This window comes from Melospiza georgiana, chromosome 3 (assembly GCF_028018845.1).
Source record: "Melospiza georgiana isolate bMelGeo1 chromosome 3, bMelGeo1.pri, whole genome shotgun sequence".
Classification (NCBI taxonomy): Eukaryota; Metazoa; Chordata; class Aves; order Passeriformes; family Passerellidae; genus Melospiza; species Melospiza georgiana.
Genome location: NC_080432.1, coordinates 43,235,061 through 43,250,229, shown reverse-complemented (window position 1 = coordinate 43,250,229; position 15,169 = coordinate 43,235,061). Strand labels below are relative to the sequence as shown.

Here is a 15,169-nt window from a genome sequence, read left to right as displayed (position 1 = left end):
AACTATATTGGGGGGGAGGTGGGGATGACACATGGCATTTTAGGCTTAAGGAGCCTAGGACATGGGCATGTAGTGACAGGAAAAGGGGGAATGGCTTCAGACTGAAAGAGACTAGTTTTAGGTAAGATGGTCGGAAGAAATTCTTTACTGTGAGGGTATTGAGGCACTGGAACAGGCCCAGAGAAATTGTGGATGCCCCATCCCTGTTGGTGCTCAAGGCCAAGCTGGATGGAGTTTTGAGCAGCCTGGTCTAGTAGAAGACACGGCAGAGGGGTTGGAACTAGGTGGTCTTTAAAATCTCTTGCAACCCAGGCCATTCCATGGTTCCAAGATCCAGAGGATCTCCAAGAGCCAGAGGAAAGGACTGTATTTCACACAACAAAACAATGACTTGGCCCTTGGCATTGTTTAAAAAACTGTGATGTCTGTTCCAGGAAAGTTTAAGTTAGTGAAACAGCTTTTAAATCCTTCCCCCTATTTCTGTAGCTGTGACCACACCACCATCACTTCCCCATCCCCAACCTGGAAGACAATCTGAGAACTGGATAAAAGTATTTGAGGAAAAGCACAGACAGATATGGCTGGGCATGGAAGGGCAGATGTTATGGCTGTACAAGCACACGTAACTCTCCTTTGTGAGAAGAACTTGTATTCTCAAAGTGAGATGGAAGTGATGGAGCTTTGCATAACTAAACCTCCTGCACTCTGAAAAATCTGGCTCTCTAGCTGAGGTAAAGTTCAGTGAAACTGGGCCTGATATACAGAACATAAACAGTTGTCTGCCTTCTGTCAGATTCTTAAAGGTACTGGATCATATCCTGTTTCTGCGAGCCTGTGTAAATAGGGCTTTAATTTGCCGCATTGACTGATTGCCAGTTATCTGAGAGGACACACCAGGAGCTGTTATCTCTGAAATCACAGGGCCTTCACTAGCTTTTAACTTGGAAACAGTCCTTTTCAAAACTGATTGTTTCCTTCTGCAGTGCTGTAGGGGAATGAAAGCTGTTACCATCTTCTTTCATGAGCAGCTTTCGCGTTTCTGTGATGAACCAGCGTATGTACTGCCGCCAAGGCTGCCTGCTCAAGTTTCCTTGTACACTACATCAGTTCTATTAGTTTGTGTCTTAACAAAAGTGAGTGTACACAATAGCAGGTATGTCTCAGTTTTGAAAAAAAAAAATTGTCTGCAAAGTAGATAAGAGACCTTTTATTTAAGCTCTACAATGTTGTTTTCTTGTGAGCCCAAATTAAAACATCAGGCAGGAACTCATTTCATTAAATAAAACTTCCTAACCTCACTACTGAAAAAAGACAGAGTTTGCTTGCATCCAATACTTCCCATTAGAAGAGGGATAAGGTAAGCAGTATCTAGGGATCTCTTCTTTGCCAAATAGAAGATAACCCCTTCAAATGTCATGGTGTCATATGCAGCGAATTTGAACTTCTGAAGGGTGAAAAAAAGTTTGGTGGTGGTGGCGGAATCCTGTTCTTTGATGCTTTGTTTTGTTCAGTGTTGGAAACTGGTATTTGTGAATTTCAACACGCTGGGCTATGATTGCTGCATTCCAGTGATCCCTTGCCTTGGTGTGGATGTGGGGGAGCTTAGAAAATATGTGCTGGAGGACAAGAAACTGCCAAAAAAGTTGCAGCAGCATCATGATCTGTGGTTTGTGAGCATAAACATGAAAAGCCCACCACTTCCACTGCTGAAGGAATGTAGATGAGTCTACTCTTACTGATAGGGATATGGACCCATACGAAAGGAAACTCCCTGCACTTGATGGGGATTTCAGTAAGCCTTCAAGACAGTGTCCCAGGCATACAGTGTGGCACATCTTTGTGGAGGGGAACCTGATTAGATTTCTACCAGCTGTCCTCCCCTTGATCTTTATGGTCTCGTCTTCCCAAAGAGATGATCAACTGCCACTGCCTCTGATGTACGTGAATGAATTGATTCAGGTTGCTGAAGTGGGGCCATGATAACATAAACAGCTCTTTCCCAAATGTTTACATGAAACCTTGTGAGCAGCCCCTGCCCCAAGGTCAAATATGGCTTCTTAATAGTCTTGTAAATACTGCAGTTATTGTATAGAGAAAACGGGGGCTTAATTTAATTGAATGAACAATCAAAAATATGGTAACTGTGTAGAGGAAATTGTAGTTTAGACATGTGAAAAAGAGTATTTCCTTCAGCTGGTCATTTTACTGACTATGTTTTATTGCTATTTCACCATAACTGATTGCTAATAGATTGCTGTATTAGTGTAGTCTGGTATTGACTGCTATTTTTCTTGCAATTGATTGCATTTCGTTGTTAGCCTTCTCGCCATCTTTTTCCTCAATTGTTTTATGCTGGTTTTTAGAATGGCTGTATTTTTGTCTTGTGCTCCTCTGGTCACTGAGCTCATCTGTGTTCACCTGTTCTGTTCTTGCCTTGTCCCACTTGTGCACATGTCCTGCTTGTGCTTGTCCCAGTGCCTTCTCTGTAATTTCAGGACAATTTTTGAAACTTGCATTCTATTATTGATAGGTACTGTTTTACCCATGTGCTCTCTGCTGCGCTGTACAACAAGTTCAGGAAAAAGAACTTGCTTTCTTGTTGTGCCTTGGAAGCAGCTTAAGAGTTGGGACCTTTGTAGAAGAACCATTTTGCATTTGTGAAACTATGAATCCTTTGAGCACAACTTGGAAGCTTGTGGCTTTTGTGGTGTCCTGCCTTTTTCTACTCCCTTCTGGATTTTTAGAGAACAAGTGAGCACGAGTTAGCTTGTCATCTAAATTTTGTTGTAGTTGGGGCATATCTGCTCGCATCTTACCATTGTTCAGGCTCATTTTCCCCTGTCCCTTCTGTAAAACTGCACAGTTTCTCTCCTTCTCCCCCACCTCCCCCAGCTGCCCCTTCTCCCCATGACGCAGTTTCTTTGTTAGATTTAATGAGTTTAGGGCAAACAGGAAGGGGGATGTGGGGTGTGTATATGGACACATATGCATAGGACAGTCTCTGAAGTCTTGCTCTTTTTAAGACTTTGATTTCTGACTAGGATGCTTTGGTAACTCCTCTGACATCTGCAGTTCTGGTGCTGCTCAGTCTGGAAGCTGAATCACACTGAAAGGCAAACCAAATCAGGTAAACCAAAACACTTGTTTGAGCAGCCTGAGGGAGAGCAGTGCTGTCTATAAATCCTTCTCTAAATGGGAAGAGTGGTGACCACTGAGACTTTTGCCTTGAGTGTGTCTCTGATGCAGGGCAGACATGTATGGAACTCTCCTTTTACAGCACAGCATGTGGTTTTGGCAGCGTGAATAGGCTGAGACTTGCTGTGATGTGTGGACAAGCCAAAAGCAGACAAGAAGTTCAGCTGCCAGAAGAGCTGCTCTGGCTCTGCTTAGTGTGGGTATTTCTCTGGTGCTTTCAAAGGCAGTCCAGCTACCTGTGAGCACCATGTATGTGCTGAAGCAAGCTGAGAAATGGATGTCAGTTTTTACCCTGATGTCTACCAAGCACTCAAGAGATATAGAGAAGTCATTCCAATGAAATGGGTCGATTGTACCTCTTAAAACTAGGCTATTTCATTATATGTAGTAATTATCTTCCTTTTCCTCTGAGTTCTGCTAACAGGAAACTTTTATATATTATAGGAAACAACTGTATTGTTTCTTTTGCTAGTATTCCTATTCCCATTCTGCTCCATAGGAATCAGCCCTGCTCATGTTGTGACCATGTTCATCCTCATGTATTCTTTCATTGTGAAAACTGTTTTTTTCTATTTTTTTTTTTTTTGCTTAAAGCATATTCCAGTTGTTCAATTGCAGCTCGACTCCTTTACAACTGAGTTTCAGAGAGTTTATTTCTTATGTAACCAGACTGAGTCAAATTTCGCATATGCTTATCTCTTTTAGCAATTCAGTCTTTCCTGACATCTGAAAGAAACTCTTATAGAATGAGTGTAATTGGACTTTGACAATATAGGGTGGGACTGGGGACATAAAGGGCAGATCACAAGTAGGTGACTTCTCAACTGCAGCAATGAGGCCACAGTTCTCTAAGAACCTTACAGAGCAAATAAATCAGAGGATTACTTCATTACCTCTGATGGGTGTCAAAATCTGTGACCACCTTCAACAAAACACAAACAAATCAAAGTGAACTTGAAAATCACTCTCAAACAGAGCTGAACTTCTAAGGGATTCTAGAATATCTCTTTTTTAATTTGAAGTTTGCTGTGACTCTATAAGGCATTAGAAGGATAGTAGGTGAGGGAGTGTGTTATGTCCCTGCAATTGCAAAAATCTTATCACCAAGTCTTTAATGTTTTTCAAAATGACATAGTCAGCTTTTTCTGGGGAGCAGAAAGGACCAAGGGTTTGTACTCAGTCAGATGGGGAGACTGTTTTTTAACTCACGTGTTACATTTGAGGTCATGTATGCACAAAGCATACAGGAAAATATTTGTTGTTCACATTAGGAGGAGCCCTGGTGGATGTAGCTTAATATTTTGTTCGGTGCTGCAGTTCATCTCTAAAGCCCCAACACTGGGGAAGGTTTGGAGACATTAGAATAACTTTCCCTTGACTTCTGCCTAGTATGCTCCTGTGATATTTGTCTCTTTCCTGGCTTTTCAGTGAGCAGATGATAAATCCTAGGTGCAGTGTGCCATGTGTATTGTCAGCCCCCCAGCAGGTGTTTTTGCTCTCTGCTGTAACATTGCAGATAAAGTAATGGCAGAGGACTTTCTCCCTTTGGTTGTTTTCTGCTTCTGCAGGTGCCCAGTAGAAATTCTGAAGCATGGACTTAATGTAACTACTAAACTGTGGTGTGAAAAAGTACTTCTTGTTACCTTTCAAATCTTCTGGGAGAGACTGATATGCCTGGTATCTGCAGTCCTCTTTCACAAGATCCATTTCCTGACGTGCACAGGCTCCTGGAAATGCAGTAGCCTCTTCATAGATCTTCTCCAGGATGGAAATTGATGACTTTGCTTCTTCTCTGACATGTCTAGAGTATTGTACTGAAGAGTTGTTCTAAGAGTTGCTGTAAGTTGTTTTGATATGTAGGAAGGGTTGGGTGTACAGAAGCATTGACAAGTGTCAGGTGTCTTACTTTGACTGGAGGGGGAAAACCATGAAACTCAAAAGGCTTGCTTTATAGATTACAGAATGTTCTATTCAACAGCTACTTTGTGAAATTATTAATTTACTCAACCCAATGTCATCTTTGTGTTGTTGTGGCTCAGAGAAGCACCTTGAGAGCTGGGATAGGCTGGCAAAGTATCTGTCATGTTTGCAAAGTCCAGAAACATGTTGCCTTATGGCTGGCTGTGACTTCTCTACAGACTGATCATTGTGCTGAAGGGGTCTGTACATAGAAATCCCCTTTTTGTGCCTTTCAGAGAGTGTGAGAACATAAGTGTCAATGCTTGAATTTTTCACTCTGCTTCAGTATGTGAAATTGAATGGCAAGCATGAAGTGAGGGAAGCACCAATATCTAGGAGGGTAACAGCCTGTCTCCTATGCCCCAAAATCATCAGAGGTGCTACAGCTGTTGCGGAGGGAGCCAGACCCTGTAAAGCAGTTGCACTTCTTCCTAAGTCACCTCTGAAAGGATATTGGTAGAGCTGTGGATGAGTTGCAAATAAGATATACAGCTCTGTATCACTAGATCAGTGATAATCACTTGGGTCAGTCTCTCTTCCTCCAGTCCTATTCCTCCCAAATAAGATTGTTCTACTGTACAAAGCATGTTATGCAGAATGAATTAAGCTTTTAGGTTTTATCCCTTGGGATAGGAAAATTAAAGGTGTAGTATTTAGTCTAAATTATTTGAAATAGCAGTTGGTTTTTGCTTTTGTCAGAGGCTGTGATGCTCTCTAATGTACTGCCCTTTTCATTACCATTTCTTAACGAAGACAAATTCATCAAGTACCATTTGAAATGCATCACTCTAAGAATAACAAAAAGATCCCGTTCCTTTTAAACTCAGTGGCACTGCAGGCAGAGTACACTCTGGAGAAAATTAAAAAAGAGAAGACAGGATGCTATTATGTGCTGTTTACAGTGACACTGTTATAAATTGCACAGCAAATAAATTAAGATGTGTTTGCAGTGGACTTCTTTCAAAAAGCCCTAAATCCTTAATATGTATGATCTCTCTAAATGAAATACAGAGCATGACAGATGGCATGGATGACTTTCAGATATAAAGGTAGTCAGAAACATCCTGTTCAAACAGTATTTCAGAAACTGAAATTCCAACACATTTATTGTTGTGATAGATGTCCTTTGAGCCTAGATTTTGGCAATCCTGTTTATTAGTTGAATTGAGTAAAAGTTGACACAGGAAAGTTAAAAAACCTGCATTCAGTTGCATTCAGCTTTGCTCCAATGGACTTTCAACGGGCAGCAATTTTTTCTTTTAATTAACTACATTGAGAGGAGAATCTTGTACTAGAAGAAAACTGTAGAATAATAATTCTGTAACTATTCAGCATGCTCTGTATTTGTTCATTGCTCTTTGGGGATTAAGACACCTGGTGGTAATGAATGAGGCTATTAAAGCTTTGTAAAATAAAACTGATTTTATTACTAATAAGATGTAATGATAAAGGAATGTTAGCTTAATAGTTTGAACTCTTTAACTTAATGGCCTTGCAATAGCAGAGATGGTTTTAAATTGCAGGAAACAAAGCTGGAGTTGGAAACTGCATTTCTTGATTTTTTACTTGTTTTGCTACCTAAATGACATTGGAACCACAGAATGCTGGGGCTGGAAGGAGGTTCAGCCTTCTTGCTCAAGCAGGGCCACTTATTTATTTGTGTAAGGTAACGTCAATGCCAATGGGTCACTGAGCTGTCAGAGCTCTGGATTTCCTGATCTGTTTTCCTACTTGTTGCTTATGCTGAATGATTGGTGGGTCATCCTATAATGGTTGAATGAAGCTTTTGTCTTGTTCCTTGCTCCTGCCTTCTTTTGTGCTCTGCCACCATTCATCCATCTTTAATTAGCTATAACCTGAATACTGTGGTATTTCACCAATCTGGGCTTTTTATTTGAGGTGAAAGCTCTAATAAGTCTCTATCCAGTAGACTTAAAATCATCTTGGATTGGACTCAAATAGACCTTTACAAGATCACATCAACAATTAGACATTGGGTAAGAAAATAGGCAAATGAGTACATGGATTAATCTCTTCCCCTACATATTAATTCTAAAGGAAGCTTTTATATTAGTAGACTGTTAATTTTCTGTAAAAGAAGCTTTGTGTTAGTGCAGCTTTGACTTCTGCTTGGATTTTGCAAAAGGGTGCCACAGACTTTTCAAATGTAAACAGCAGTCCATATTTGGACCTTTACTGTGATCTTCCAGGATGCTCTTCCTCTTTCTAGAAGGATGATAGAGAGGGGTTTTGGAGTGGGGCTTTTTTGTGTGTTTGTTTTGGCTTGAGGGGTATGTGTGGTGTATTGTGGGGAAACTGTTTGAAAACCCAGTCAGAATAAAATGTTTTTTAACAGAAAATTAATTCCTGTGTCAGGATGGGTGGGAGGTATGTACTTCCAGCTGCAGGAAGTAGTTGGGGTTCCCTTTGGGGATAGGACTCAAATTTCTTTACACGAGGAGAGGAGAATGTGGGGAGCAAGCTGTCCATCTTGTTGCTGCAGCAGTCCTGGTTAGTCAGAGCAGTCAAGGGAGAGGTGCCATCCAAGGCAGTGGTTATTGGTGACAAGGAATCTGCCTGACTGTAACTTGGGGCTCATTCATAAGTTTTCTTTTTGGCTGATACAGTGTTTGTGCTTTCAAGTAAAGGCTTTCTTCCAGAACTAGAGAATGGTGTAGTCAGGTGAGGAAAGAAGCAGAGGCTTCTCAAGATTTGTGTTAAATGTCTTTGTAGTCCCTCATTAAGTCTGGTGGAACATCTTGTACTGATGATGAGAAATGTCCAGATTTGGGCCTTGGGAAAGTGTTTCCTTTTTCTTTAACTGTCTTGCATGGAAAGATTGACAGTTTCAGACTTCTGTTATCTTGCTCTCTTCATTTTAGGGAGATTGAGTCAGGTGAGTAATGTTCTTGTGGTTTTACATATTAATTATTGATTAGGGAAATGGATTGTAGTGTTGCCTTACATTTTGCATAGGAAGTAGGAGCTGTTGTCACTCTTGCTATTAGAAATGTGTGTGTGTGTGGAGATAATCCATTTGGTAAGATGACCCCTTCCAAATACCTGTTACAGGGAAGGAGTAGTGTTTTCTTCTACATGCATTTAATTCACCAAGTCTGTGTGTTTGAATACTAATATGATGGGTGCCTTGGAAGGATCTGTAAGAGCTACAGAAAGCAGTAGAGGACAAATTGCTTTTTATATTGAGTCGAGGTTGAAGGGCTGTGTGTGTCTGAAAATATTCTCAGTTCCTGTATAATTGATTACTGGTGGAGAAGGGGTTACAGCTGCACAGAGGAGAACTTCATCAATGAGACTGTTTGTAGTATTAAACACTACACTCTTCAGAGCCAGACACTTAATAACAAACCAAGCTGTCACTGGGTGCTACACATGCTACTGAGGGAGCTTGAAGGCTGTAATACTGGGAGAACAAAGCTAATGTAAACATCGTTTACAGTTCATGAGGTTAACCTTCTACTTGCTCCAGCTTTCAATGGTTAGTTTCTTTCATGTCTGTGTTTTGTATTGCCTGTTGTGTGTGGAGTTCTGAGCAGCTTGGTTCACAACTTTGCTTTAAGCTTTGCAAGTTGTCTTTTCCTCTGTTGTCTTTGAAAATACTCTATAGTTTTTCTTTAATAGAAGGACTTGAAGTTCTCTTTAATTGTGACTTTGCCATTTTGGCTGAGCTGCTTTTAGCATAGTGCTTAACTAAAGCCTTAAAGAAAATTCACATTTTTGAGTAATTCATTAATATGCCTGTATTGTATGGGGAAGGAGAGAGAGCTTTGTACTGACAGATCAAGGAGAAACTAAATTTCCATTTAGTGTGCTGGAAAGAACTTGGATAAAAATATTGAATTCCAAATATTTTATCCCCAAACTACATCTGATATGGTGATCTTTATGTTGATGGTACTTTATGGCCTCTGGAGTTTTTTTATTTGTTTTTAATTTATAGCTCTTCTTATTCCTCCCTCTTTCTTCTTTTTGGTCATGCTGGAAATATTTGGAACAAAACCAAGTTGTGGGAAAAAACAGATTTATTATATTGTCCAAAGTATCTGTATTCTGCTCAATGGACAGCTGGGATCAGCACAGAAGAAAAGTGTTATATGAAAGACAGCATGGGCAGCTGACTATGTCACTGAGAAATGAGAAGATAATTTTATAGCAAATTTTGTACCAAACTTGGAGCTCTGTCAAGTATGGGATGACAGGCAGCCGACATGGAAATACTCACTTTTCACTCTCATTGAGATCTAAATGCTTCGTGCTTATTTTGCAATGCTTATCTTTTATTTAGTTTTATGGTCCAAATTTGAAAATAAACTATTTGAACAGTTGAGAAAGGAGAGTGTCAGCCTACTTCGGTCTTGACTAAATCATTTTCTCTTTAGCTGCCTTTTCCCTCTCATCTGTCTTTTCCTCCACCCTGGCGCCTTCTTAAGTTTTTGACCATTTCTGGTCCAAGGAATCTGACAAGAGAAATGTTCTGTGGGTTAGTGTCCTTTCCATTAAAAGTTCTGGTAGAAACAGAGCAGACAAGCTGGCCTGTCTGCTGTGTGTTTGTCTGCTTGCCCAAGCTGCTCATCCAGCGGGCCCCTCTAGGGAGCGTGTCCCAGCTCTGGCCAGTGTTGTCTTCCTGTCCTCCATGTGGTGAGTTACTGCCTTTTTTGGCTGTGTTGTTTCCTCCCTTGAATTCCATGAAATGGATACTTCTGAACAACTTAAGATGGAGACTTTTGGAAAGTTCCTGCCACCCCCCCACCCCAGTTTTTTATATAGTGATTATATAGGAGCCTGCAGAGCTCCTGGAGCCTCACTGTATTGTAGTGATGAGCATTTGTTTCTTTTGTTTTTAAAAAGCCAATAAAAATGCACTTTTGTCTATTTCGCCCCTCCCTTTTTAAACACTCTATATATCTGAATGATCTATCATTTTGGAGACAGGAATTGTAAAGGATTTAACCTCAGTGTTGCTCATGTCAATAATTGGAGACTGTTGTATAAATGATGTTGCAGGAGGTTTTCATGGACAAGGACTTACTGCATCTGAATAAATTCTGGTTGCCAAAAAGGAGGAGGATGCATCTTAGTGACTGGAACAGAAGCTGTTCCTGCAGGTTGTTAGAACACAAGGTTTTCTATGTTTCTGCCATTTCGAGCCTGTTTTTGGAGCTGACCTTGACCTTTCCTTTCTTTTTTACTTAATACTTTTAATTCTACCTGGGTGATAAGTGTTTTTACTTACATGGCGATGTTTGAGCAGAAGTTTCACATACTGAGGCTTATTTACCTGTTTTAAATCTAAGTGTTTCAGTGAACTTTCTGCTGTCATAATCTACAATGCTGAAGCAAAAAAGATGCCTGAGGTGAAAAAGGACCTGTTGTCTGCAGTACAGCAGTGTGCTACTTTGGTAGCTGCAGGGAACAGATGTGTTTTTGTTGGGCAAGGTGTTCAGGCATGAAAGCTTTTACCAATCTCTAAAAGCAGATGTGATCTACAGCCCTGATACCGCAGCACTTCCATCTACGGATTTTGACTTGTTTACCCAATTAATTCCTTCAAACTGGAAAAGTAGAAAAAAGAACGTAAGGTACCATCTGCAGCTGCAAAGCTGAAAGAGTAAAAATTGTGTGAAAGGAAAACATTATCATATAAAAAGCACAAGTATTTTTAACTTTGAAGAGAGAGTGATGCTGATAGTGTCCCCAGTTCGTCCAGCTGTGCAGATGTCTTCTCAGAACTTAAACTGTTCTGGTAAGAAATGGAAGTGGTGGCTAAAATAACTCCAGTAGCTGTGTATAAGGAAAAGGTAAGGAAGCTGATGGCAACAAGTACAAACAAACAGTTTCAAGAATGCTAATGAAGATAAAACTGTCTAATCAGTCTGCATAATCTGAGGCTAAAGGACAACTGGCTCCTTTATCAGAAACCAGCCCACTGGTCGTGGGATGGAGGAGCCTGGACTGTAGTTCGCTGGGCTCCACAACAGTGTGGTGGTACATAATGGTAGCAGTCTATGAAAAATTCAATTTCTATTTGTTTTCAGTAGTAACTCTTAAGTGTTTAATCTGATATGCATCCACCTGTTTTGTGAAAAGACTGAGAAGTTATTGAACCTCATAAATATTAACCAACCTGTTATCTTTGGAAAATTGAGTCAGATACAATTTTTATTACTTCAGGCCCATCTTATTAATTAAAACTATTGTTTTAATTAATGTTTTAATTAATTTAATTGTTTTAATTAATTAGTGACACACTTCATGTTTTGCAAGGTAGTTACTTTTAAGCAAAGTAATTTGAATGGTAAATTTAACTCAGACCAGAAAGAAGTGAAGAATTTGATACTGCAGGTGACAAACCACAGTGGCAGCTAGCCTACGAGTGCAGTGAGTTCTTGGTCTCTTGGAGTCTTCAAGGCAAGATTAGATCTGTTTCTGATGGGTTTTTTCTAGTCAAGCTGGCATGTGTGAGATGGATGCAGCAGTTGGTGAGAGGCTCTAGAGGGTGCTATGTGGGAAATTGATGAGTTTATCATGTGAGTCCTTTGGCCTCAAGGTCACTGTGGTTGCAAAAGGTGAAAAATCACAAGCTGTATGGCAGGGAGTGTAATTGAGGAACATTTAGGGGCTGTTTGTCCAATTGTTGAAGTCCTCAAGTCTTTGCTTCTTTTGAATAACACATTTTATTCCTAGCTTAACATTTTGGTACTGGTAATTCATTTTATGTGCTATATAGGTTTTTACTTATTATTCACTTTTAAGATGGTGGATAATTAAGATTGTTCTTATGTCCCACTGGGAGCTGTGCTGCGTTTGTTTCTGCTTCACAGCAACACTTAGCCCATCAAATATTTTTCCTGTTTAATTTTGCCTCTGAGAGCAAGGTTGTTTGGCTTGCAGTGCTGGTGGTATGAATGAATCATAAGGCCCAAGGAGACAAGGGGAGTGAGGTGTGAGGAAGAAAATCACCACCTTTCTTTGGGCACAGAGAAACCACTGTTTTCAACAACAGTGCTGCTTTAAATGCTGATAGTTATGCTATAAGATGACCCAGTACTTCAAAATTACATTTTATGGGTGAACTGAGATGAAAACATAAGTCTTGCAGAGCAGGTTCACTCGGAGGGAAAACCTTTCCTCTGAAAATACATGTCAAGCCAAGCCTCTGCTATTTGAATTTCTAAGTTTTTTCTCTAGCATCTTCTCTGTGAATGTATTCTGTTCCTACAAGTGTTGTTTGATTTAAGGTTGGTGTCAGAGGGGGAAACGTGTAGCTGTGAAACTACTAACATGGAATGAGTTTAATTCCTTTAAGTGACCCATCCATTTTCAGCTTTATTACTGCATGGTCACTGCTTCCCTCAGTGCTGTTAAAATTGGAGCTGGATGGAGGAGAAGCTTTGTGCACAACTTCACCTTCCTCAAAATGAGTAATTTGGAGACTTGACTGGAGGGGTGGCTCTCTCTTCTGTGTTTCCATTTATCCAGCTTACTTGAAGCTGGCTGCATGTTTTTCTTTGCTTGCCTTACCAAACTGCTTCTCCCTTGGGATTTATCCTGTCTCTTGCTTTCTAAAAACTGGTGTGCTTACTGCTTTAACAGCAATCTTCCTCTGCTGCTCACTTTCCCCTTGATTTTGAAGGTGTCCCCAAGGAAAAGTGGCAAGAAATGGAAGTCCTGTCAGCTTTAACATCAACATAATTGCAGTTCACTTCTGTAGCTTAAACCACAATCGTCTTTAGCTGCAGACACCTTGGGGAGAGTAGGGGAAGGAAAGAAGGAGTGAGGTGGAGGCAGGCTGCTATCTGTGGAGAGTTACGACTGTCTTTCAGGCTGGCTGTTGCCCACAGTAGACCTGCTGGACTGAAGGCTGTGCTGTCTGGCTGAAGTAAAGAAGATCCAGCCCCAGGGCTGGTGAGGATTGTGCACGAAGAGGATACACTGATTTCCCATGCATTGAGAAAATGATCTAATGAGACCCCAATTGATGAAAAACTAAGTGTGCTAGAAGTGGTCTGAAGATGGGGTAGAGATAAACTTTTGAAAAAATTGAAGTTAGGTCTTGCCTCCGAGTTCCTCTCTTCTGCTGCTGTCTGGGGACAGAATCATTGTAGCTTGTGGGATTGTCTTGCAGAGGTAATGCATGGACCCTTTGCTACTGATTCAGCTTCAGCCAGAAATCCTGGCACTGGCTGCACAAGAGGGACTGCATATTAGTATTTGAGTGTTTGGTATGCATGGTTAATTCAGCAGATTGGAGGAATAACCTGAGCTGACTCCTGTAGCAATAGGGTGGTTCATACGTTGCTTTGCAGTCCTAGAGTAAGGAAAGTCTGTGATTCAACTTGACCTGTCTGTACTTCTGTAGTCAGCTCCCTGGCTCAGAGGGATTGCAGGAAAGAGAAGTAAATCTCTTCTGGATGAATTTGTCAAGTGCTTTTACTTTTTTAGGATTTGGAAAGCAAACAGATGACGTCTGGAGAATGAGCTTCGCTGGCGGAACTTCTCCTGTATGCTCTGCTCTCAAATGTGTCCTAACTGTGGATGAAAGCACTGGCCATTTGTAAAGGTGCTGCATATAACTGCCTTGGCAAGGACAGGCCATACAGCAGATAATTTGGACAGTGAACCTTGAGCCACTGTGACAATGAGCTGCTGAGGGAGTTAATTTGCATTTGTTAAAACCCAAATAAACTGCTGCCCTCAACTAGGACTGGTAAAAGCAATACAGATTTGATTGCATTCTACTCTGGCAATCTCTAAACGATAGTAGATGCAGAACCCATGAAATTGTAAACTGAAGTTTTTGGGTTTGTGTGTGGTGTTGTTTTTTAAATAGCTTTGTGATGATTGTTTTTCTATTGAGTAATTTTTTTAACTGGAGAACTCTGTTTGTTTACAAATAAAAAAGTGTAGATGGGGAATGCTTTCAGTGAGAAAAGGGGTTGTGAAGATTAGTGTGTCTGATTTATTTGGCTGGTTTTTTTTTCTTGTTGAACTGATTGCAGTGATGAGATGACAAATGGGTGACCAGTCTTACCAGTGTTAGAGGATTTGTGATCTTGGAAAAACTAGCTACACTTTGCACCACAGCTCTTTGAGAAGGGTGACTGTTAAATAGTCATTTGAAAAGCTGGGGGAGCTTAACTCTGTTGGGATATTTGGTATGGAAAGTGGAAAGATTTAGAGTTTTTCCTTCCTGGTGAAAATACAGATTATTTACAATGAAGTGACGTTCATATGTTTTTCTGTGGTAACTTTTTTTAGCTTGGAAACTCAAATGTTGCAATTCCATGGCTTTGTGGAACTGCCAGCTCAGTCTGTCCCTCTGCTCAGCCAGCACTGGGACTGTCCAGTTGCTGGCTGGTACAGAGAAACCAATCAGTTATAAACATAAAGATCCTTTTAAATACACTTGGTTCAGTGTGTCCTTAAGAACCAGCTTAACTAATTGCATTGTAAATCTCAGCAAGAGGAGTCAGAAGTCCAGCTTTGGCAGATGATCTTTACTTTTTTTTGCTTGAGCAGCTTAGAGATGACTCAGTTGCCCAAATGTAGGCATCCAGAGCTGCTCAAAAATGTTACAGTATTCAAGACCCTGTGGGGGGACTAATTGATATGATGTAGGATATAGGGTAATCCTGTTCTTCTCTGTAGGTGTGGCAGGAGACAACATGAGGGATACATCAATATTAAAGGGAGCTATAGGTACCTATGATCAGGCATCTCAATTCCATCCTAAACCTCCTTGGCTTTTCCCAGTTGTGTATATCCCTCGTTTTTCTTCTATTCCATTTGATAGTACATGACTGTGATGTCCTTCAGGGATCTATATTGTAGATTTATATATCTATATTGTAATTTAAATATCCTTATTAGTGGATGTAGTGGGATTGAGTGCACCCTTGGCAAGTTTGCAGGTGGCACTAAGCTGAGTGGAACTGTTGATGCACCGGAGGGAAGGGGGGCCATCCAGAGGGACCTTGACAGGCTTGAGAAGTGG

The 15,169-nt window shown here is 40.6% G+C and overlaps 1 protein-coding gene across 1 annotated transcript in view; it reads left to right on the top strand.

Annotated features, from left to right (window-relative positions):
* The window catches only part of GLP1R (glucagon like peptide 1 receptor), an 83,033-nt gene that overhangs the window by 5,088 nt on the left and 62,776 nt on the right, over window positions 1–15,169 (top strand).